The sequence below is a fragment of the Cupressus sempervirens genome, chromosome 7 (assembly GCF_028749045.1).
Source record: "Cupressus sempervirens isolate cs-2001-9-10 chromosome 7, ASM2874904v1, whole genome shotgun sequence".
NCBI lineage: Eukaryota > Viridiplantae > Streptophyta > Pinopsida > Cupressales > Cupressaceae > Cupressus > Cupressus sempervirens.
In genome coordinates, this window is record NC_143124.1 from 782039575 (window position 1) to 782063756 (window position 24182).

Here is a 24182-nt window from a genome sequence, read left to right on the forward strand (position 1 = left end):
TATGGCAATGCATTAGATATCATAGTAGGAGAACATCCAACGGGTGATCAATTATAATCACTGATAATAGTGAATCTCGTAAGTAATATAAATAATTATCTCAGTTTTAATGATATACAATATTTCATATTAAGATCGTTATAATGATCTAACTCTTGTGCGTTAATGATTATAACAATATTTTAGAATAAATATACTATATACATGTGTAGATATATATAGATCATAATCTATTAGATACATATATATTATAATCTATTTCTTTGTATATATATATATATATTTATAATTTTATATGTTATTTTTTACTAGTATACTTATAGTTGCCTCCTTTTTCCCAAGTCCTTACTAATGTCATTAAGATAGATTTATTTTGTCAAGGGTGGAGTAATGTCTTGCAATGTGGGAGGAAATTACCAAGATGGGATAAGGACATATTGATGTAGAGCCTTTTGACCAATCAACTCTCTGATCAATAGGACTCCACAATTAGCCCAATAACCCAACAGGACTACAAACTTCCACAATAGGTCTCTTTATCCTTAAGTACCCAAACTCAATCCCAACTACCCAAGGCTATTACAAGGCCTTCTATGGTTTATCCTTACCCCTTTTGACTGGTTTTTAGCAACCACAAATAACCACCATCAAATGGAAAATATAAACTACCAAAACTAGTTAGAAACTATGCTATTTCCCCTCGCAGTCCCTCCAAAACCTAATTTCTAGATTTTTCATTGACTTCTCCCAAAATATGTGCCAATTTTCAGCTACCCATTTGAGCTCTCTAAAACATATATTAAAGTGGGATATGACTCCTTTGGACCATCTATGCATAAATTTGCAGATCACTACTAAATATCATCAAATTATACCACTTTTATGAAGCAAGTGATCTGTAAAATTAACATAGATACCCCAAACCTAGTACAATATCATTAAATGTTCCCAAACTGAAGATTTTTCACTTATTTTGGACCCAAAAACTCTCAAGTATGTTTTTTTAACAAAACCCTCAACAAATAAGGCTTAAAACTAGGGCCTCTTGGAAACTCAACCAAAACTCAATTGTAGAGCTTCTCCTTTAGGATTTACATTATATTCAAAATATTATAGCATTATCTAAACTCAAAATATACTCTTGTTAAGACCAATCTCTTGCTGTTACACCTATGGCATCTTCCCAACCCCTTTTACCAAGGAAAATCAGTCAACTTTCATGGTGATCAACCATTTACTCTTCACTCGTGCATCATAATTGTTAGTAGGGTTCCATAAAGATCACATATGTCCCATTATACAAGGAATAACAATCATAAATAGAGTAGAATGGGTCTAATCTCATTTTAGATTCTCAAAATGGAAGGAAAACAATACCCTGTTCTAGACCAGTCAAATTTAGGGATGCAAAAAGGATTGGTTAACCCTTCAAAATGACTTAGAACAGCATAAAAATGATCTCAGAATATTCCTATTCACTAAGGATGAGATTTTGAGATAAGATGTATAAATACAAATAAGAGACTTGCATACAAATTCAGTAAATATGAAGAAATAAGCAATTTATTTGAAAGCAGACTTGTTCATTCATACAATAATGCCTCATAAAGGTCTTATCATGAATTTATAGAGCCCTTATACCTTCCTCGACTGATTCCAATGAGTCATTACACTGATTAAAACAACCAAAAACAAGTTTCTGCACAAACTAGGAACTAGCTGTTGGCTTTTGAAAATTCAAACTTGGAAAACTTGTTAAACTTAATCCTAGGCTCCTAAATCCTATTCAAAGGAATTTTTCTTGGTGTTATTATAACTTTAAGACACTAAATAGTCTATCTAGATACTTGGGTATCGAAACAAACTTTCTTGTCCATTGCAAGGTATGTGGAAAAAAATATGAATAATCACCAAACAACAAGTGCAATAATTATGCCTTGTCTCATCCGAATTATTGAATCTCACAATAAGATAAATCTGATTCTTTAAAGAGGGAAAGCTGTCAAGACATGTTGTGTTGAAAGACATATGGTGCAAAAAATTTCTATACTCACAATTTTGCATCAAAGTTGAAGCCCCCAGGTGCAAACCTAGCCTACAAGGAAGTGATAATTTGTTTTATGATCCTTGGTGGCATGTTCCTCCTTTTAATGTTTCTCATCTGGCCTCAATGAACATTGAACATTGATCAACAAACCACGCTTATTGCATACAATGTTGCTTTCCTTGAAATTCTTTGTTGACTAAGGCAGACTAAAAGATTGGAAAATAATTATTTAGTATCCAAAACCACTTGCCTGGAGGTGTTGGCATGTATGAGACCTGTTTACAAGATTTATAGCTATATTTTTCTGCAAAGCGTACTACTTAATAACATCACAATTAAGAAAACTTTTCAGCAGAATTTTGCTTACCAAGTTCACACATACTAGGATGTTTAATTCTTTGTTGGGGCAGTAAAAAATTTATAGTCTATAATTTTAATCCCACCAAGCATGGACAATTTTATGTTATTGATTCAGAAAGATCTGAAATTCAAATCAATAAGACTTGCGTATTTCATATTTAGGATACGTCTTTAATTTTTCAAGCTTAGTGCAACAAAAACTCGAAAAACTGATTGATTATAATTTATAGGTAAACTCTTCAAAAAAAAAACAATTATTCCCATTGTTGCAGGTCTTGAATAAGAAAATTAATGGGAACAAGTGTTTGCTATTAAACTTGCTCACATAACAATGAACATCTCCTTCTCAATACGGTTTGATCCATTTCCGTCTCTTTCAGTTTCTAAGATTTAGAAACCAATTTTTTGCCTCCAGTTTACTCTTGTCAGTCACCACTCTCTTCAATCTAATACAAAACGTAATGAGAACCATAAAATCTGAACAAAATGAAAATGTTCAAAGTAAGAAATCTAAACAGAAGGATCTGGCATTAACATAACTATATGCCTTGTGTGGATGGATAGAAGAGCTGAGACAAGTTGGTGTCAGAAGATAATCTTAATATGGGAATTATTGATTTTACAGCTTCTACTACAACTTTACTCTGTCTAGAGGTAAAAACTTAAAAAAGCCAGCACTTGTTCTATTATTTGGGGCATCCAAAATTTCAAATAGAAAATAATATCCCTAAAATTCTATATAATCTTATAGATGGAAACATTTTTTTATCTTGACTAATTATCAAATTCAATGCACTGTGAAATCCATCAACAGAGTATGAAAGAGGGGATGAAGATGTACATTTTCAAGATCTTTATGATACGACCTTAAATAAAATTGAAACTAAAAGTGGTTAATATGGATAATTTTTTCACACAATAGTTTGAACTGTGTACATAATTTCCTAGTTGATCTTGTTTGTCTTGCTTTAAGGGCATGAACAAGTAACCTGAATTTGATTAGTCTATCACAAAAATCAATGTAGTTTTGCCCCTCCATTATCCGTCCTGATATATTAAATTAGACGTCTTCCAAAAGCTTGCAGATGTCCTCTATAATTAAAATTTCCTTTCTATCTTCTCTAATTCTTGATCCTTTTGTTGTGAATATATCATTGCGGAATAAGATTTGCAATTCATATATGATTTAGATCAGATTAAGAATTATAGAGAAAAAACTATATAATTTTACAAGAATGATGTTGTGTTCATATTATTTCCTTGTGTTCACATTTATTATTTCTATTTTTTATTCAATGTTGTGCAAAAGACTTATATTAGCCATGTTTTTAGCAAAGATATGCCCATTATAAGGAATTTGCGAAACTTTTTCCTAAGAGGTGTAACTAAGAGATAGGATCATGTTCTAAGTTATTATAATAGAATGGATGTCTTTTAACCTTTGAATCTGATTTAAAGGTTGATGCCTTTTTGTTGAATAACAAAACAGTCTTTGTGAATTATGTAAAGAGCTCTATTAAAGAAAATCCAAGTTTAGTTTATTAATGTCATTAGAATTTTTTTAGATATAATAAACATGAAAACCTTAAAAACCTGAAGAAAGGGGATACTCTCTAACTTGGTCTTGTGAGGTGTAAGTAGGAGATAGATTAAAAAGTCCTGGCTGAAGATTGGATTGTGGAAGCAAGCATCCCTTATACTTGAGCTAAATTTTTTGGTTACTTCAATAGAAAGTTCATAAGCTTCTCAAATATTGATGTCTTCTCAATATTGAGAGAATGAATCAAATTGACCCTAGCTACTAGAGTAGTGAATGGGATTTACTATTGTATGTAAAATATTGAAAAAATTACCTTTATATTAACCTTTAGACTCTTACAAATACATTAGCAAGGTATTGTCTGCTTATTTTAAAACATTCTTTGTCAAATAACACTAAAATATTATGCCAAGATCAGTTTCACATCTTCTTCTCAAAACTCTCTTACATTCATGACAACATTAAGGGGTCCATGTTCAAAAACCTCAATGCTGCATTTTGTCTACTTAAACAATCGAATGTTTCATAGAATCACAAACAAAGCATCATTTGAACTTGATAAAAAAATTTGTAGAGCTATTTGGCGGCTGAATTTAATAAACCTAATGCATTGGAAGTACTAAATTTAGAATAATGCCTCCCATACAATGAGCCAAAGTTGTTAGGAAAAATGACTAGAGTAGCTCCAATTCCTTGCCCCAAAGCTTATTCATTGGCTCTTTGTAAATATTCTCACTATCCACCTTTTCAGGATGTGCAATGTAGATTGATAATACAAGTTCAAGGTTGTACACCTACAACAAAATGATAAAAATTAGTAAAATTTATATTTTCTATGCTTTAGTATAAATATTAAATCAATTAGAAATTGCATGCTTTACACACACACACACAAAGAAAAAATGTTGCTTTGTAGATATTCCTATCATGCCAGATTTTTGGCACATTGGAGCCAGCTAGTAATAAAGCCCACTCAAATAACATTCCATGTGTCATGTTGACTAGGGTTGTACAGGGCACATTTATAGTTTCTATTTGATAGGATTCTATGGTTAGGAAACATAAATAAACTTATTTCCAAGTTTGAATGTTTCATACATTCAATAGTGGGGCTTCAGTAGAAGTTTTAGTGATGAAATTAAAAAATAAGTGAAATAAAAAATATATAAAAGTTTACATCTCAAAGAAAAATTAAAAATTAGATAATGTTGAGGATATTAATAGAAAGAATTTGAATTACACAACATTTCATTGATTATAACTTGTATTTCTAGTTTTACTTTCAATGTTTGGAAGTTAAAAGATGAGCTTTCCATTTCCTTGGGCAAGGAAAGTAATTCAAGGATGAGATAAAATAATTAAGCCATTAAGATATCAATACTTCTTAATTTTTGGAGGCCATATGTGAAAATGAAATCAAACTTGATCTCCCTCCTTTCATGGAGATGCACTCAAATGGGAATTGTCAATCCTCAAAATATTTATGCACCCTCTACACTAGATGAAGAAGAAATCCTACTACTATTCTCGCTAAAAGCAGGTTTGGAAGGAAAAGTCATATACACTAGGGATGTGGTACTAGAAAAGAAGACAAGGACAAAAAGAATAGAATACAAGAAACTCAAAATTTAGACTCAAAGATCAAAAGGCCAGCCAAGCCAAATGGCATTCAAAGGAAAGAGGATATTATCCATATTAGTAAGAGAAAATACAACTCTGGTGTATGCTCCCCATGCTCTGCCCAGAAGATACCTTCTCCGAATTTATAGTCTAAGAAAACAAGCCCTATTTGTTCCCCTACAGAAAGCCTTCTTTGAGTTGTAATGGCTCCATTTAGTAGAGGAATTGTATGCAGATGGCATTTTTGCCACCAAAAAAATCACATCAGGATCAATGATCATTTTTATATATAATAAAATGGCTACCGATATCATAAATGGGAAGCAAATCTTTTTATAGATGTGTAATTTCTTTGGTTCAATTTAATCTAAATCATAGACAAAGTGCCCATCATTTTAAGACTTGTGATCAAGGGGTGGCCAAAAGAGATCAAAGTTTCATTCTGAAATATTTTTGCAACTACATTTATTCATTTCAATACCAAATCTGTTATACCTATACTATGATAAATCTTGCCACAAAATCAGAATCTATTACTGTAAATTGAACATACAATTATTATAGATGCATGCAAATGAGAACACCTAGTGATGATTCATTTCAATACCAAATCTATTATACCTAAAATCTGATAAATCTTGACACAAAATCAGAAGCCATTACTATAAATTGAACATACAATTATCATACACATATGCAAATGAGAACACCTAGTTCCAATCATCACCTAGTTCTAACCATGCACAGAACTTATGTTCAAATGTGTGCTTGAAATTTAAGCACTGATTAGAAGAAAGTGTTTGAATGAAATATAGATTTCCTTAGAAACACAAGAGAGACAAAGGTTAAAATTAACTTCCTAGTATATGTAAATGCCAGGTTGGATACAGATAAAGATAAGGTTTTTGTTATCAATAGGGAAAACATTAATTACATCTTGAACTTTAGTATTATCCTCTTAACCTTTCTGTTGAGAAACAACAATAAGAAGAGAAGAGCTATAATCTTCTATAATCTACACTAGTACTAGGACTCCTCGCAAAAGATCTTTGAATTTTTTGATAATTTCTTGAAGGAAATTAACCATAACTAGAAGCATGCAACACAAATAAAGGAAACCAACACACATGTAGTGTCACAACAATGAAGAATAGAGGAGGAATTCAACTCTTAGAATTCATTTGTGGAATAAAAAACAAAAGAAAGAAGAAGCTATGATAAAGTATAGACAAGAGTGCCGTAATACCAATGATTATAATGAAGAGAAGCACTAACCTCTAAGTCAATTGCATATCAAAAGGAACTACTTTAAGTTCATTGACAACATAAAGAGAAATGATCATTTAATCTATGTCATCAAATAAAATTGCAAACTATAAATTGTTTACAGAAGATTTTTCATTTTCTTCTCACAAGGAGATTTTGGAAATATTAAATAGTTATATTAATGGTGCAATTTTTTAAAAATATCCTTGAGTCATAAAGCTACGTGATCGTGATAGAAAATACAATAAATAATCGGTTGAAAAAAATGAAAATAGAGAGTTTTTAATGCTTATTTTTTACCAAATATTTAAAACTGCAAATAATTAGATAACTATTAAAATAAACTAATGTAAGTCCTCTGTATTGGGGATTGCATACCTTGTGGTTTGATCAGTGGCTTGTCAAAATCCACAACACCCATCTCCATAGCTGCAAACTAGGAAGGAAGGAAGACTTGTAGGAAGTATAGTTAAAACACTGACACATAGAAAATAGATATCTAGATCAATCAATTACAATAAGATTTAATGACCCAAGTTGAGAAGATCAATTTAACCTTGCCAGACTTCTTTATTTAAAAATAAAATTACCAAACTTGGTGAATTTAGCCCATCAATTATATTGAGGCATGACACATAGTTTAAACAGTCAAGAGACAAAACATAGTAGTAATATTTTCTAAATTGGTGATGCTAAATTCTGCAACTACCATTTATGATATCAGGAAACTTGAAAAAAAAGAAAAAGAAAAAACTAAGAAAAATAGGAGACATGCATCTCAAACAATGAAAGGCACAAAATAATAGAAATTTCTTCAACAGCGATTCATCTCAGGCTGGACAGGGAAAACAACAAAAACATATTTGAGACAAACACAGATATTTGAGGGTGCCCTTAACTAATGACTTCCTAATTAAGGCCCTTCTTACCCTGCTGGGTGAACATACATGCCACAATTCTGGAACCACTCATACACATCCTCCACTGGTTACATACATTGCCAGAATACAAGTTAAGACTCCATAAGGAACCATCTCCAAATTAAGGCCTTCCATGCAACTCTGTATGAGACTAACAATCAATCATCACTCTTCAGTCTGTAGAAAACATTTTGAACAATAAAACTTGGCAATTAGATTTTAGGGCCGACTTTTTATTTGATTGGAAGTTCAGCTGCGCCGTAATGAAATTAGAACTACTACTGAAAATCAAAACATGAGCAGTCTAGAATAAAATATTCCAAGAAGTGGGTTTTACCTCTTAGATGTTACAGAGAAAAGGAAAAAGAAAAATCAGGAGAGTGAAGGTGCTCTTGGAATAGTTGCAGAGCTACACAATATACTGAGTACCCCACGTTGCTCTGCAAATGAGTTTCTTGTGTAAGCTAAAGCCTTGCAAGAATAGAGAACAACACATGAAGGAGTAAAGGAGAGTATTGGAAGGAGATTGGTAAGAAGCATGTTCTTTTGTAGGGGTTTGAGGAGAATGTGTCCCAAACCGTTGGCAATCACAAGGCCCATTCTTTATCTAGGGCATTGGAGTAATTAACCCTCCCATACAAACAACTCTGTGCCCTGCAATCGACTACATAACATGTAGCTCTGTGGTCTAAGAAGCAAATTTCTGTCGAACATGTGGTCTGTGACAGGGAAACAACTCTGTGGCAGAGTGTGTGGCAGTGCCTTTGGTAGGAGGGTGATAGTGAAGGGAAGTTGGTGGAAGAACAAATCAAAGGCTAAGGCAGAGGTTCCATGGAGGAGGCTTGGGCTCTATTTTTTGGGAACTGAAGGTTCCATGCATTTTTTTGGTGGGGGCTGAAGCTTTAATTAGAATCTTTTCCTATTTTATAAGAGCCCCTACTTTTTAGCTTTTTCATTTTGAGCAGATGAAAAAGGGGTGGGGCTGGAATTAGCCCCACCAGCTTAGGAGAAAATTTTGCCACTTATCAATAATCTGTTTTCATTTTCCCACCAAAAACCACCAGCTTCCTTGTTTGTAGGAACTAATTGTTTAAAGCGAATTCACATTAAAAATTCATGAGACCGCTTCAAATTAAAAGTTCCTAAAAAAACTCAGCGGCACCCACTCTATTTTTAAGAAAGTGGGTGCCCATAGAACCTTACCCTGAGGATGTTCCTATCATCTTGCAAGCTCAATCATGATTTACGACCGTTGATGCAAAAAATGGATCAGAACTTTTGAGAAAAGGTGCACCTTTAGCATAATAAATATGGTATCCAATTTTATTTTTTGAAGGATATAAGAGATATACATGGTTTTGGGTGCTCAAAATCTGAAATTCATACCTGATTAGTGTACAGATCTGAATCATTCCAAGATGCTTGAACAATTTCAAACAGGCCATTGAAGAAGATGATGGTTAGGGCATAGATCAAAACAAGAAATGTCATATGCGTGTGCCAAACAACCTGATTAAAATTACAATAAATCATGAGCTCACGACTACCCATCTCCATGAAACCTTCCCGCTTGTGTTGAGAACTAACGATGACAATTGAGAACTGCAGCAGTAGTTGTTAGGCTAGAATGGAGCCGTAAATTGAGTTGAAGGCCATAAGATAGGGAAAGATCAAAAGCCATATTTAGTAAACAGAGTCATCGATCACAATGGAAGAGAAACTTACATATCTAGAATTGTTAAAAAAGAGAGGAAGAAAATAGAAGATTCTTCTTTTTTCTTTCACATTTTTAATTGCATATATGAACGTACTTACAACTCACTGAATGGAAGAAAAAAAAGTACCTCATTTGCTTTTTTGTATGAAGATCAAGAAGATATCTTAATAGAAATCTACAAAAAAAAAAAATGTGTGGATGCCAATAAGAATCATTACATAAAATAGACAGTGACATATATAAAAATACAACCTATAAAAAATCGAACTTACCCAATATGGTGGAAGAGTAACTTTTATATGCAAAGTTACAACTTCGTCTTTATACCAACCCTGCAAAAAACCAAACACTAGTAAATGAAAGTTATATCCTTTGACTAAAAGTGAATCTTACTAAAGATATATATAATATTTTTGCAACAGACATGTATAGAAAAAAATTTCACCATTCAATGCTGCAATAGATATGAAGCTTGTAAAGAGGCTGGTCATAAGTAGTGGCCCAATTAAAAATCGTCAGCTTTATAAAAACAAAATACAGTCAAATGAAGGAAGGGTTTTGAATTTGGAGGTGTGCATAGAATTAAACCAGAGACAACTCTGATGTACTACTAATGTTTCCTATAGGAAAATGGAATATCAACAAGTGATGAATACCCCCAATCATGTAAGTGATGAATACCCCCATGCAATTCATGGTTCTAAAATTTCAAAATTTATAGTAAAAAATGATTTCACTTTCAAGATATATGATGACTATACTTTGTAATGAAGCTCAAAAAAATTTGACCTCCATTTGAGAGATAATGTTGGAGACTTGGTGGAATAATGGAAGATCATCTTTTCAAGTTGGAACCTGAAAATTCTAGAAATTAAATATTGCTCTCCAGCATGTATTCTACATACATTCCAAAGGTCCCCGAAATGATGTTGTTAGAAGTTGTACTCAGTTTGAACTATTGAGGGAGTATAGTACTCACTTACAAAGCACAGTGTTAGGAACATATCAGGATATCGATGACGGAAATAAACGCTACTGTTATAATAAGTATCACTGATATCTATATGAATATTTAGTAGATTTTAACACAAATAAATCTTTTTCTTTTTCATATATTTGTGAAAGTAAAACCATCAAATTTTAAAAGCATTATGCATGCTTTGGATCTTGCTGAAAAGCTTTCCTCTTGTGCAATCAAGTAATAGTTTTCATCATAATTGTCTTGTCCTGTAGTTTTATGATATTTTTTGCTCTCATTTGTCAGTAAAGTAATAAACCAGTCTCTAAGCTAGAAGAGAACGTGGAAAACCTCAGGATCTTCTGATTCCCTTCAAAATAGATTGCTAACCTAGGAATGAAGAGGAATCCCTTTGCTCAAAACAGATTAACCTTCAAACATATTACTAACAAAGAAATTCAAAAAATAGATTATTAACAGAGGAATTGATTATTAACATAGGCATAACAACCAACTTGTAGAAAAGAAATAAACATAAGACTAAACGTAGGAATTTGGAAACTTTGAAAACATTAAAAATCTAACCATAACTCTGTTTAAAGAAAAATGGACAAAAGATACAGGTAGGAGGGCAAATATAGGAGTATAGATTTATTAGAAAATAAGAGCTCCATTTCTATAGATTTAAGAAAATACATATTTAAGAAAATACATCAAAGTTATGACTGATTTGAAGGTCGGTCCAAACAAAAGGCTCAATTCCAAAAGTTGGTTTTCTATAGAACACATTACAGAGCCTAGGAGTCCCTTAATTAGGCCCCAATTGGTGGTCACTCTAGAGAAGGCTCTTTGAAGAGTTGAGTGAGGAGGAAATGAACTTTATAAAGAATTCAAAGGGGAATTATAGTCATGGTGAGAAGATGAAATAAAAATGTCATGATGAGGATGACCCACTTGAGGGTTTTGAGCCAAAATATACTCCTGGTGGAGCTGATGTCGTTGTTCTATATGGTACCGCACTAAGAGGAATTAGGAAGACTTTTGATGACTGCAACAATGTGAGAGATACCCTGGTGAGCTATGAGATTTGTGTGAGTGGGAAGGATGTTCTATGCATCTAGACTTTACGAATGAGCTCAGGAAACTCATGGAAAAATGTGATAGTGCCCAGATTGTTCATCAGCGGCAGGTATATTGAGGGTGCGGATGAGGTTCTAAAGATTCATGAAGACAGGTAACTAGGTCATCTTCTTCAGGGAATTCTGACCCATGTGCCAGGTCCAATCTGTGATGGCTGTGATGGAGTGAGCTTTGTGCCATGCTTGGAATGCAGTAGAAGCTACAAGCTTGTTAATGAGGAAAATAGAGTGGTCAGGTGCCCTGAATGCAATGAAAATGGCTTTCATTTGGTGTCCTATTTGCTGTTAATGATATCCCAATTATGTAGAATAGGGTGCTTTTCATTTTCATGGAAGCTTTCTTCATGCTACCGTATTTTTAATCTCACTTCAATTCTGCATTAGGATTGTCCATAATGCAAAGCTTCCATGAGAGTGACAATATTCTCCAGTATTTCAGATCACAGTGTACATGCTTTTATCTAGCTTCTGTTGCAGAAACAATTATTAGGTGTAAAAAACAATGTCGATGCCATTCTACAAAAATTGTTTTTGGTCCTCCTAGCCTGGGGCCAAAGCTAAACCTAATATCATAACTTTTATAGAAAAAGGATTTATATATTTCAAAGTGTAGTTGAATTGTAGGGTGAAATTGCCCAAATAACAGACCAAGGAAGGGTTTAAACGACTTCTGAAAAGACAAACTTTTCAATGGGTGGCTTATCCGTATTCGTTGGCAAGCTTGGCTTAGATGGGCTTACCCCACTCTAGGAAGGCATGGCACATGAGGGGGGAAGCTCCATGATAACTAGAAAGAGAGGTAACTAGAAAGGCAAAGATAGACCACACTATAATATAGATGATATTTAAATTTGAAAAAAAATTTATAAGTAGTATGCATTTTTCTTTTAATTTTTTTTTTATCAATAAAGACTGAAGTCTTTGGATTATATAATATAAAGAATATAGAACAAAATATAAATGTTAAGTATCTCTAGTCAAACAAGCACTGGTAGGAAAGAATAGAGAAGAAAACCTTCAGTCTTGCCTAGGATTTTTGTCTAATACACTTTTATATATTAAAAGGGGCATGCCCCAATTTGTTTATGTTTGGGTTTGAACCGATACCCTCAAGTTTAACTAGATACATTTTTACATCTTAAAAGGGCATACCCCAATTTTCATGAGTGCTTTGCTAGTTTATATAAATAGTTGGAGAAATCAAGAGCATCCTCTACAAGATTATGCATGAGTTCTAAATCATAATAGTAATAGAGTGGAGTGTTGAGCTTGGGTCCACCGTGTTTGTGAGAAAGGATAAGCTCTCTCCCACCCTGCCTGCTATTATTAACATGAAACTACTTCGAAAATGTTAGCATTCAAAGAAAAAACAACTAAAATATCTTATATGGAAACAACTTTTAAGCCTAGTTAATGTGTGTTTATGTGCTTGAATTACTACATTATGTAACTAGCAGAAGTTGTAAATAATAAACCTGCTCACTTCATGAACCTTAAATTGTTATTATAATTATATTTAGTTTTATGCTCTATCTCAGTTTCAAAAGTGATTAGCAGAGTTGAGAGGTGAAGACAAGGTGGCAACAAAATTTTCTTCTAGTTTGAATGTCCTTGTTAATCTATTGACTTCTTCTAGAGAAGTGGCCAACTCTAATTTTTTTGCATCGTTCTTCTCTTTTTTAAAGTCTCTCTTTTCGTTTTCTTCGGGCCTCCTTAAGTTCTTAAAGAGTCATGGCTTTGCTTTGCATTTCCTCTTCTTTCTTTCAAAGACTTTCTATAATGAAAGCATCAACATCAAAATCTTTTGGTACTTGGATTTCTCAAAATTTCCACATTTTTTCAATCCATCTTCTTATGATATTCGGAGGTAACAACTAGACAATTGCAAGTGAAAAGAACTATCTCTATTTTAGAAAGCTAGTGACAAACAATAAGGGTTCACAATTAAAACTAAAGCAACCTAAATTGAAGATAGACTAATAAATCTAAACCACACAACAATGAATTTTTTTCTAAAGGAAGCAAGCTAGAGAAAAAAGGTCTAGAAAAACTTACGATATTAAAATAAAGATATAAATAATTCTTCACATAGAGTGACATCGACAAGATTTTATAAAACTAGGGAACCCAACAAACAAAACAGAGAAGGTACTACAAGAATAGACAAGAGCAAAAAAAGAGATGACTACAAGAAGAAATGGAAAGAGGAAAAAGGGAGATAGAGAGCCAAAAAAGAGAAAGAGGATGAGTTGTCCATCAAGGAAAAAATAAATGACTCCCAACATGGAGCCCAAAACCTGAGAACGGTAACCTCTACAAAGATCAATAGAAGAAGTAAAGAGCTAGACATCCAAGATGTCTTCCATTTGGTAGTACCACTATGTCTTTTTGTTGACACAGATATGTGTGTCAGTGGCGGCTAGAAGAAACATCCAATTGTGGGAAATTTTCTCCATCTAAAGCAAAAAAGTCCTCTTGTCTTTCATTATCAAGATTGGAAAGACTTCAACTAGGGTATCCTAAACATTATAATGCTCCTTATGGGGATGCAAAGGTCATTATCAATGTTGTCCAAAACATTGTCCAACTCACAAAGAAAGGGATTCGTAAAAGATGCATTGCATAGATCCATAAGTGCCAAAATGTCCCTTTCCACATGCAAGATGGTAGCCACAATGTCAGAGTTATGCTTGGGCCTATCAGCTTAATCTGTGAACTCCTCACCTAGGATAATCTTGATGGCACAATGAATTAGGTCATCCTTGGTCTTGAAAATTTTGCTAATCCTAAGGATGGAAAACTCCCCCAAGAAAGCCATCTCCTTAAGACCCAACTTCATCCTAATAGATGTGTCCATCCCACAAACTACAAAAAATGAATAGCTCAAAGAGAATTTACCCACAACCTCATGTCGGTAGAAGGAAATGCTTCTTACCATTTCTCTACTCATTCTACAACTTGAACATTTCCTGGTCTTTTTATAAGGAAAATTAACAATAGTGGTCTCTTAGTTACTAATACCACAGATAAGACCAACATGAATAGATTTGAAGAAAAATGAAAAATCAGTGAGATTCCTTAGCAAGTTTAGTGGAGAAATCCTCCCATACCCATGGAATGAGGTATATTTTATCCTCATTAAACATCTAACCTTAGAGGGTAGGTTTGATGTTTACTATTTTTGTCATTTCTCCTTTCTTAATCATTTTAGGCACCATGATGAAATTTCTATCCCTCTTTTTATCTTGCACAATTTTGAGGCCATTGTTACTGATGTTAGGGATAGGAAAAAGAAGATAAAAAGTTATATTGTTTTGTACCAAGGCTTAATCCTTCATTTTTATAATTTCCACTTGTCTCTAATGCCTCCTCACTCTATTATAAATAATTGGGACTTGTCTTACCCACTTGGAAATGGGGGGGAGGGGGTGTTGTACGACCCCCACTCCAAAACCCTCTCAGTCATCCACACTCTTAGTAAACCCGAAAAAGAATGGGGCCCAAAAAAGTCAAAAATTAAGAAGAGCAAGGAAATTGACCAAGCTGATTTAGAGGAAGAAAATGAAGGGTGTAGGAGAAGGTCTAGGAGACTTACAAAAAGTAGGGTTAGGATGCAACAAAAAGGCCATCGGGAATGGGAAATTAATGAGGAAATGTAGCCTAAAAATAGTGATAGGGCAGAGAAAAAATCAAAGAAGAGAGGAGGGAAGAATGGGGAGTTAGAAGAAATGAAAACTAAAGAGATCATCTCAGCCTCGAAGGAGATTAGGACCAAAAAAAAGATGAAGAGATCTAGTTAGGACACAACCCATGTGTTAGCTAGCTTCACTATGAACATAGTGGATTTTGCCTCTAGAGTGATCCCTTCCCTAGGAAAGCAAAAAGATGACTCACCAATGAGAGTGACCTCCCATGTACAAATGGACAAGAACATTAAGAAGACAGTTTCTACTAACACTATGTGTTTTTAGGTTAAGGCTTCAGAGGTTGAGAAGGGTAACCGTGTTGGTTTCTAGGAGTTGTTTGACAATGTCAAAGATATTAAGCAAGAAATTCTGGCCCTTAATGAATAGTTTGATGTCTTGGATGAGAAATTCACCACTTTATCAAAATATTTTCTCAAGGTCACTCATGTTATCATCCTCACTCTTCAACTATTATTACAAGAGAATTAGGAGTACAATCTTGGGGTGTATGACTTTACCAAGCTCTATGGCTTCTTGACAGATGAGTGGGCCAAGGTCTTACTAGAAAAGAAAGGGAAAGAGAAGGCCAATGTTTAGGCCTTGTATTTTTATTTTTTTCATTCATGATACTTTACTATTGTTATGTCCATCCTATACTTTTATCATCAATAAATATCACACATCAACATTGAAATATGTATACACATAAAATAAAACATTGTCTTACACTACCAATGTTTACATCCACCTGTGGGACACATAGATGATCAGTAGTAATAAGGCCCTATAGAAAAATCAAAATAATAGAAAAATTATATACATGAATATCATTTCAAATATCACTACTAATTGTTAAAATAGAAATTAAATTTAAATAAACTCATTTATAACTCGGTCAATCATTCTAAGCTTGCTAGTGTAGTAGCAACTCGAAGATCAACACTCTCACAAACTATTCAAGGAGTCTTCAATATGAATAACTGAAATGATACAACACCAATGTTAAAATGTATCAAGAATACATAAAATGTTATAGAGCACCACCAATTAATAAATTATAGTACCTCTGCAAATGTGTCACCAAATCTTTTGGTGTGCGATGTCAATGTTTAAGCTGCAACACTAGCCTCATGCAACTGAATGTAAATCATGCAACTGAATGTAAATTTATTAGATGATAAATTATATAGTAGTTTAATTGATATTGAGGTTCCAATTATAATACATTAGTAAATATATATCTATGAAGACCATGATGTCATGACAATGTTGGGTGATCCCGTGTTAACCCTATCATGACCACTCTAACTCTGGATATTAATCATAATGAAGTCAACTCTTTTAACTATTTCTTTCTTTCTTAAATAAAAAATATTAATTAAATAAAATTAATATGCAAACAAAAATACCTCTACATGAGTGGTACAATGTCCACACTCATTGTCTAATGTGAATGTTGGTGGTCCAACAAAGAACTAATGTGCGTGCATAATTTATCCCATGAGCCAATGGTGGACTAATACACATAATTGAATAATAATTTCAAGCGTAGTTCAATACATACTTGTGGAGTCATGACACAGACTAAAATGGAGTTGGTGGATCATTACTAGTGCCACCAATAACCTAACCCTAGATTTTGAACATAATCAATAGATACTAATGTAATATTCATCATTTGAATATATAACTATAAGCATATGATTACAAATAATATTCATCATCATATTAATTATAAATATTTACATTTGTATTAATGTTGAATCTAGAAAATCATTAGTCATCATGCATGCATCCTCATCCATGTCTCCATCACCAGCGGCAACTGAGAAAAGATATCCACATGATCGATAGATATGGGATCATCTAGACTAACCATGATGACCCTCAAGTAAAGAAGTACTACAATGAATGATAGTCTAAGTTAGAGCATTGGTCATGCCTAGTGTGTCTATTAGCTCTACATGTTCCTTCTCAATCGAAGGAACACTAACATGATCACATGTCATTTTCCAATAGGTACCCTAGGTATGTTAGGGTCATGATGTGCCCTTGGACTATCAAATGAATATCCACCACCTCTACCCTAAGAATCTAGGATTTCAAAATAGTTAGGCACCTCCCCAAGGATAAAATCACAATATAGTTTCCTTAGAGGTAAATAGGAACCTTATTATTATTACAGGGGGGCTAATCAAATTCCATCCACCATTTGTCTGAAATTTTTTCATTTGTCATCATGTATGCACCAATGAATAGGGAACCTTCTAGTAGTAGTTTGAAGTATGTTAGTTCACCCAGTTTCATAAACAACTTGCAAATGTCATCTTTTCTAATCTTTTTATTTTTAATATCCTCATATGACATCTTATTTACATAATAATTTTTTTATATATAACTTAATATCTAGATATTAAGTTGCTCACTAACTGAACTTACATGGGTCAAAAAAGTTCAAGAGATTCTACAAGTTGTGCCCTTTTGAGATTTGATTGAACCAATAACTTTTAACCTCCTAATAAAAGCTTCTAATTCAGTTTTTGGATTTTCAATTTCATTTAATAGATTTTCAAATGTATTAGAAGGAGGTCTTTGAATTGGTGGAGGTGGTTGGGTTTCATTCTCTTCATTTGGAGGTTTTTGGGGATAGTTTTGAGTAGGCTTTTGCAGATCATTTTGAGGAGAGTTTTGTGGAGGGTTTTCAAGTTGATTATTTATTTCCACATTATTCCTTCTTGAAAATTAACAATCAACTATTTTAAAAATAAAACGTAAGCCAAATTAAACTTTGTAAATAAATTTTGATTCAAATTTTTTAAAGGAACTTAATTTTTAAAAAATAAATCACTTAAATTGCATACCTCTTCTAGTGGATCAAGATCTTGGAGGCATTTTTGCTTGATGAATGTTGAAACAAGAAATCTAAAGTGCATGAACAATGAGGAGGGAAATTTTATAATTACAAACAAAAAAATAACTCAAAATGAATGACAAAATGTGAGTTTGGCATATATCTAGAGTTTTTTAATAATGCATATGCCAAATAGGGTATACACCCTATTTGGCATGCGAACTATTGTTTTATTTGTGAAAGCTAGAGGCTTGAGCAAGGTAAGACATAGGGTGTATTCTCTATTAGGTGTTCACCTTATGACAAAGATGGGAAATGCTAAAAGGTGGAAAATTTTTGGTCCCCCATATTTGTGCACTTACCCTTATATTTAGAATCTTGTTGAAGTATATCATCATTTGTTGTGATTAAGGTGGTCAGACATACATGCACTTTTTATCTTTCTCTTAACATTTATGTACTATTGTATTGAAATCTAAACTTTTCAACTATTAGATTTAAAAAAATTTGAAAAAAGGGATACTAGTTTAGAAACTACATTCAATTTCCTATATATTCTATCACTAGTAAATTTGGACTCAATTTTTGATAAATTTTAGTCAAAATTTCAACCAAGCAGTTTGTAGCAATTTTTTTTCGTTGAAATTTTGACCAACCGATAGGTTGGTGGAAATTTCAACCAATACATTTGCCAAAAAAATTTAGTTTTTGCTAGCTCTAATTTATCATTGTTGGTCAAAATTTCTAGTTGATTTTTTAAAAGAATTGGTGGAAATTTTGACCAATTCTTAGTAGAAAACTATCAAGAATTGGTCGAAATTTCCACCAATGTTTGGTCATTTTTTTTTTATTGGTGGAAATTTTGACCAATTCTTGGTAGATTAATATAAAGAATTGGTTGAAATTTCCACCAATGTTTGGTTGATTTTTTTTTTTTAAATATTGTATCAAGCAATTGTTTCTTATCCAAGCCATTTAATTTTCAACCTTTTAAATCTTTGTAAAGATAAAGTTGGAGCAAGAGAATTTTTCTTCTCAAAAGTGTCCTCTAATTGTAAAGCGTCCATTCAATTATCTATTCAACAAATAAGACATATCTAGTTCAAAAGATAATGTAATGGATGCTTTAGAATCAAAGGACACCTTCAAGAAGAAAAATTCTCCTACTCCAACTTTATCTTTGTAGAGATTTAAAAGGTTGCAAATTAAATGGCTTGGATAAGAAACAATTGCTTGATACAACATAGAACAAATGGACATTTATGTATAGGGCATGATCAATTATGTGGGTGATGCTGATGCAGTCAAATTTTTTGGGGTCAAAGCCACCAATTAATATAAGGTTTCTAATGTCCACAAGGTCAACATTGTGGTTGTAAGGGTTGTAGAGAGGGTACTTCTTCATTGTCTACTTCATCATTGATTAACTTGCACCATAGACTAATGTCTTCATCTTTGTTATGGTGTCCTATCCCCTATGTGAGTGTTGATGTAGAAGCTGAAGTAGAAAAATAAGTGAAAGCATGTTGAATAATGTTTCTAATCTCAACTTGGTCAACATTATTGATTTAAAGGCTATGGATTGAGAAATTCTTCAATGTCCAATTAGGGGTAGCATTGCATCCTCTTTAACTATTATATGTACAACCCTAGGAAGAAATAGGTTGTTGGTTGCTTCTTCTAGCCTTGCACTTTCTTCTTTATGGGTTTTTCTTAAACATAGCTCTACATCTATCCCTAGTTTCAAGCAATTTGGCAATGCATCTATTTGCTACAAAAGACAATACTCATTTCTTGTTTTAGTTTCTGATAGGTTTTGCTCAACTCTTTCATTTGGAGAGAAGGTTTCTGTCATGGCAACAACATATAAAACATCTCAAGGTAAAACTAAAGATGAAAATGAGTGCAAGTATACAGTTGACTTACCTCAAACAAGCTTCACCCTTAGAGCAATTTAACAGCATGTGAACTAGAAATATAGAAGCCGTCGGATGAGAAACAACTATTAAATAGTGCAAGCAAACTCAGCAACTATGCACAACAAGTAATATGAAAGGTAAACTCGGCAATTATGCACAACAAGTTATATGAAAGGTAAATATGCATAGCTTGATGATTAGTAATCAGCCATATGAAAGCCTGATACTTAGAATATCGGTAGTGATACTAAACTTGATCCCTAATTGGTATGTTGAACTATAGTGGATGTCTTCAACTCAATATGAATAAGTAGATAATACAATATAGATTCTCAATAGACTTGTATGCATATCTGTATGCAAGAAAACTAAACTAAATGAATTTGAATCAATTTTTGGAGGAAAAATCCTAATTTTAAATTTTTTTGGCATTTACTTGTGAGGTTTTTAAGCAAATGTTGCTGTCAATTTTATAGAAACTTGTTAGCAAGTTATTGTGTGACTCGCCTAGTGAAGAGGATCTCAAGTTTTGCAAGGACTTGACTTATTTTCAAACTATGATCTTAACATTCCTTTTATGTCTCTAAATTTCTTAAATAGGAAATAGTTTTAAAAGTATTTACAAGATATTAACAATGCCTTGGATTCTTCAACACTACCTTGAATACTCAGAGGACTACTCCAAATCTATAAACCCTATAAATTTCTCTATAATTCAGCTTCTCGCCTCTTCAAACTAACCAAATGTTCATACTTAAACTGAGACCTAAATTATTAGAGTGCTTATGATTGTGATAATGGAGATATATGCCATAAAGAGCCAATGGTCTCAATTCCACCTATTGTCCTCGATCCCATTGCAAATTTACTTCCTCTACTAGTTGTATTCCCACTTCCACCACCAACTAGAACTGGCAGAGCATAAGTGTACATATTTCTCTATGTTAATGTGCTTGTATGTTGTATCTTGTCAACATTGTCAAACTTCCTATGCATGGATGGTGCCAAGGGTGCTAATTTACTGCCAACCATTGGACACTTGGTAATACTAAGTCTATACTCAATCTCTTTGGGTCTTGCCTATGCACACAAACATATTCATGTTACAGATCACTTGAAAAATTCAATCATCTTAAATTTGCTACTTACTCCAATAAACAAAATATAACAAGGATTCAATAATAAAAATGTAGATAATAAAGAAAAAATTAAGATCCTCATGGAAAATTGGAATTGAGCAAAAATTTGTCAAAAATAGCCTACTACTACCACTCTGATTGGTGGACGTTCGAACTATAAATTCTAAGAGAATATTAGGAATTTACAATTTATGGACAACAATGTATTGAAGCATGTATGAATATAAGGGAAAGAGGAACATAAACATATAACATGGACATGTATTCTTTGAAATGAAAACATCCAAGAATGTAAGCAAAAGAAGAACTATTGAAGTGTAACATGCCTCATTATGCACTCTTGATATTGCCAAAGTTGACATTCCTATACCCTATTTTCATTCATAAGTTTGGAATTAAGATGTCAAACTTGTGTTTCTCCTCCAATCTATTGATAATCCCCTCATCTTTTCATTGGAGGCCACATTGATGAAATTGAATCTCTAAACTTCAGAGAGTTCCCTTTGAGATTCTATCTATTCCACAATCTAGACATTATTAAACGCAAGAACCCAATGGAAATGAATCATATTTACTCTTCTTTTTGGCTATTTATAAGTTAAGTTTGTAACAATTGCTTTCCTTTTCACACCTAAGGTTCAGTTAATATTTTCCCCTTGTCAAATAAAGTGGCAATCTAGTTGAAAGCTATGGTAATCTTAACTCGGAGCTATGACTTTGTTAGAAAGTAGGGTTTGAATTTGAAAGGTCCTATAGCTTAGGTCAACTTTCAAATAGAACAACAAAGTGTCTAGGACCAAGAGCATGTTTACTAAGAACAACAATATTTTTCAAATCACTTCCATTGAAAAGACTAAGGGAAAAAATAAAATAGCAAATTGCAAGGAATAGGTATTAAATAATTGTGGAAAGGTTAATAAAGCAGGTATATTGGTAAATTAAGGAGCAAATTATTAGAGTGGGAAGCTAAAAATAGGATCATGAATGAATTAGGCCTCGTGGAAAAACAAAATTTAAGACAAACAAGAAGACACCCACCCAAGAGAAAGTAATTGGAATAATGCTCAATGATACTTAGAATTTACAATGCCCTATGTTACAAACTTTGCTTGTTTCTAGCCCCTATTGGGTATGCCAGAATATATACGTAGCACTGTAGTTTTGTTCTAGGTACAACTAAAACATAACTAGGAAAATTCACTACCTAGAAGACAAACCCTGTGTACCCATGGCAAAGCTTGAAAAACATGCATTTTCGCAAAGAAAAAAAGTAAAGAGAAGATTTTTTTGGACCAACTAATTGGGGCTAAGGTCCATCTATTATCTTCTTACAAATGTTTTTTATTTGTTTCAGTCACAATGAAGATGTCATCTTTGCTGTCATCAATGTTTTTTTTCTTTCATAGTTAAGCTCTTCAAATATTATTTTCATAAATGAAAAAATGGCCATGAGAAGGTTTTGTCTAGGCATGAACTTGTTTTATACATATGAATTTTGAGTAATATCTATGACATATCCATCCCTGTTTTTGATATGTGGAAGCTCATTTTGGCCTATGTTAACGAGATGCCTAAGATTGTAGGTAGATATGTGAGTCATCTAGTGAATACTTAAGCAATATGAATATAAATAACTTATCTTTTTTCAACCAAAAACATAGGAAGCTGCTCACAAATTTTATAATGTAGCTAAAAGATACCAAGTTAGCAACACATTGAAATAGTATCAATTTTTTTTTATCTACTGGGGCAATGCATCTTTGAGCACTCATGATCAAAATTGATTACTTATAAAATGTCTCACACTTGAGGATTCTCGCCAAATAGAAGTGAGCAATAGAATCTCTACTAGTTATAAATTTGTCATCCCACTGCTATCCAAAAGAATCAAGTAATTTGTTTGATATACAAGAAGCATGGAGAAGCATCAACTATTTCTTACTGGAATAGACATCACATCAGTGGCCCCTTTCTTACTCAATTTTAAACTTGAATTTATCTCAAAACATTCACACCTAACACACCATCAATCCCAAATCTTAAGTACCTAAATCATTGTTCAATTCAAGAAGATGGGACACTTGTGGTGAACCTTGTTGTATAGGATTTTAGACATGGCACTGGGAGGGCATCATATTACTCCATCTCCAATCTCTCCATAAAGGACCCAAAACTTTCGTATTCAGGTTTAAAAAGTAAATTGAGCAATGGCATTGCTATGCTATAGCTAAGAGACAAGTTGGTTCAAAAATATAAAAAATACAGATTATTACCTCTTTGTTTTCTCCCAATGCTGCTCTTGCTTGCCCACATCTTTTCCAAGCCTCAATAATTGATGGATTTGATTGTATTGCCTTACCAATGCAAAACCAAAAAATAAATCGTATAGATGTTGGATTATCCCTCAATATCTGCATACTTCATGTATCAGATATGTCATTCCTATATATGGAAAAAGTGTGTTTCATGTCATATGCCATATTATGCAAAATAATAAAAAAATATCCCTTGATGATGCACCACAAATAGAGCATTTAGAAATAAGACTTGCCTGATCGAATATGGCTATAGCATGTTCGTAATTGCCCTCATTAACCTGCAAACTACAACACTTAAGTTACGTTGTGCGTGTCCATGTGCTTTAAGAAAAGCACTAAGAAAATACATATAACTTGAGCTATGTATTCCATTAATCTATTTGTTTTCTCTGACAGCTAGAATGTCCTCATTTTGTTTACTGCAGTGCTGCATCTGCTGCTCGAATGGGAATTAGTCGAAGAGTTTACCCATTAGTTTCCTTAAATTCCTACCAGGGAAACTAGACTATTAAGGTTCGAGTAACGAACAAAGTGCCTTTGCATACATTTCATTTTAATGTTATACATTTCATTTTAAGGCGAAGGCAGTGTTTTCAATGTTGAACTTACCGATGAAGATGTATGGCCATTGCTTCTTATATTTTAATTAGAGTTCTGCCCAAGCTTATAATCACTTAATGTAATAAATTTCAGTCAAATGGG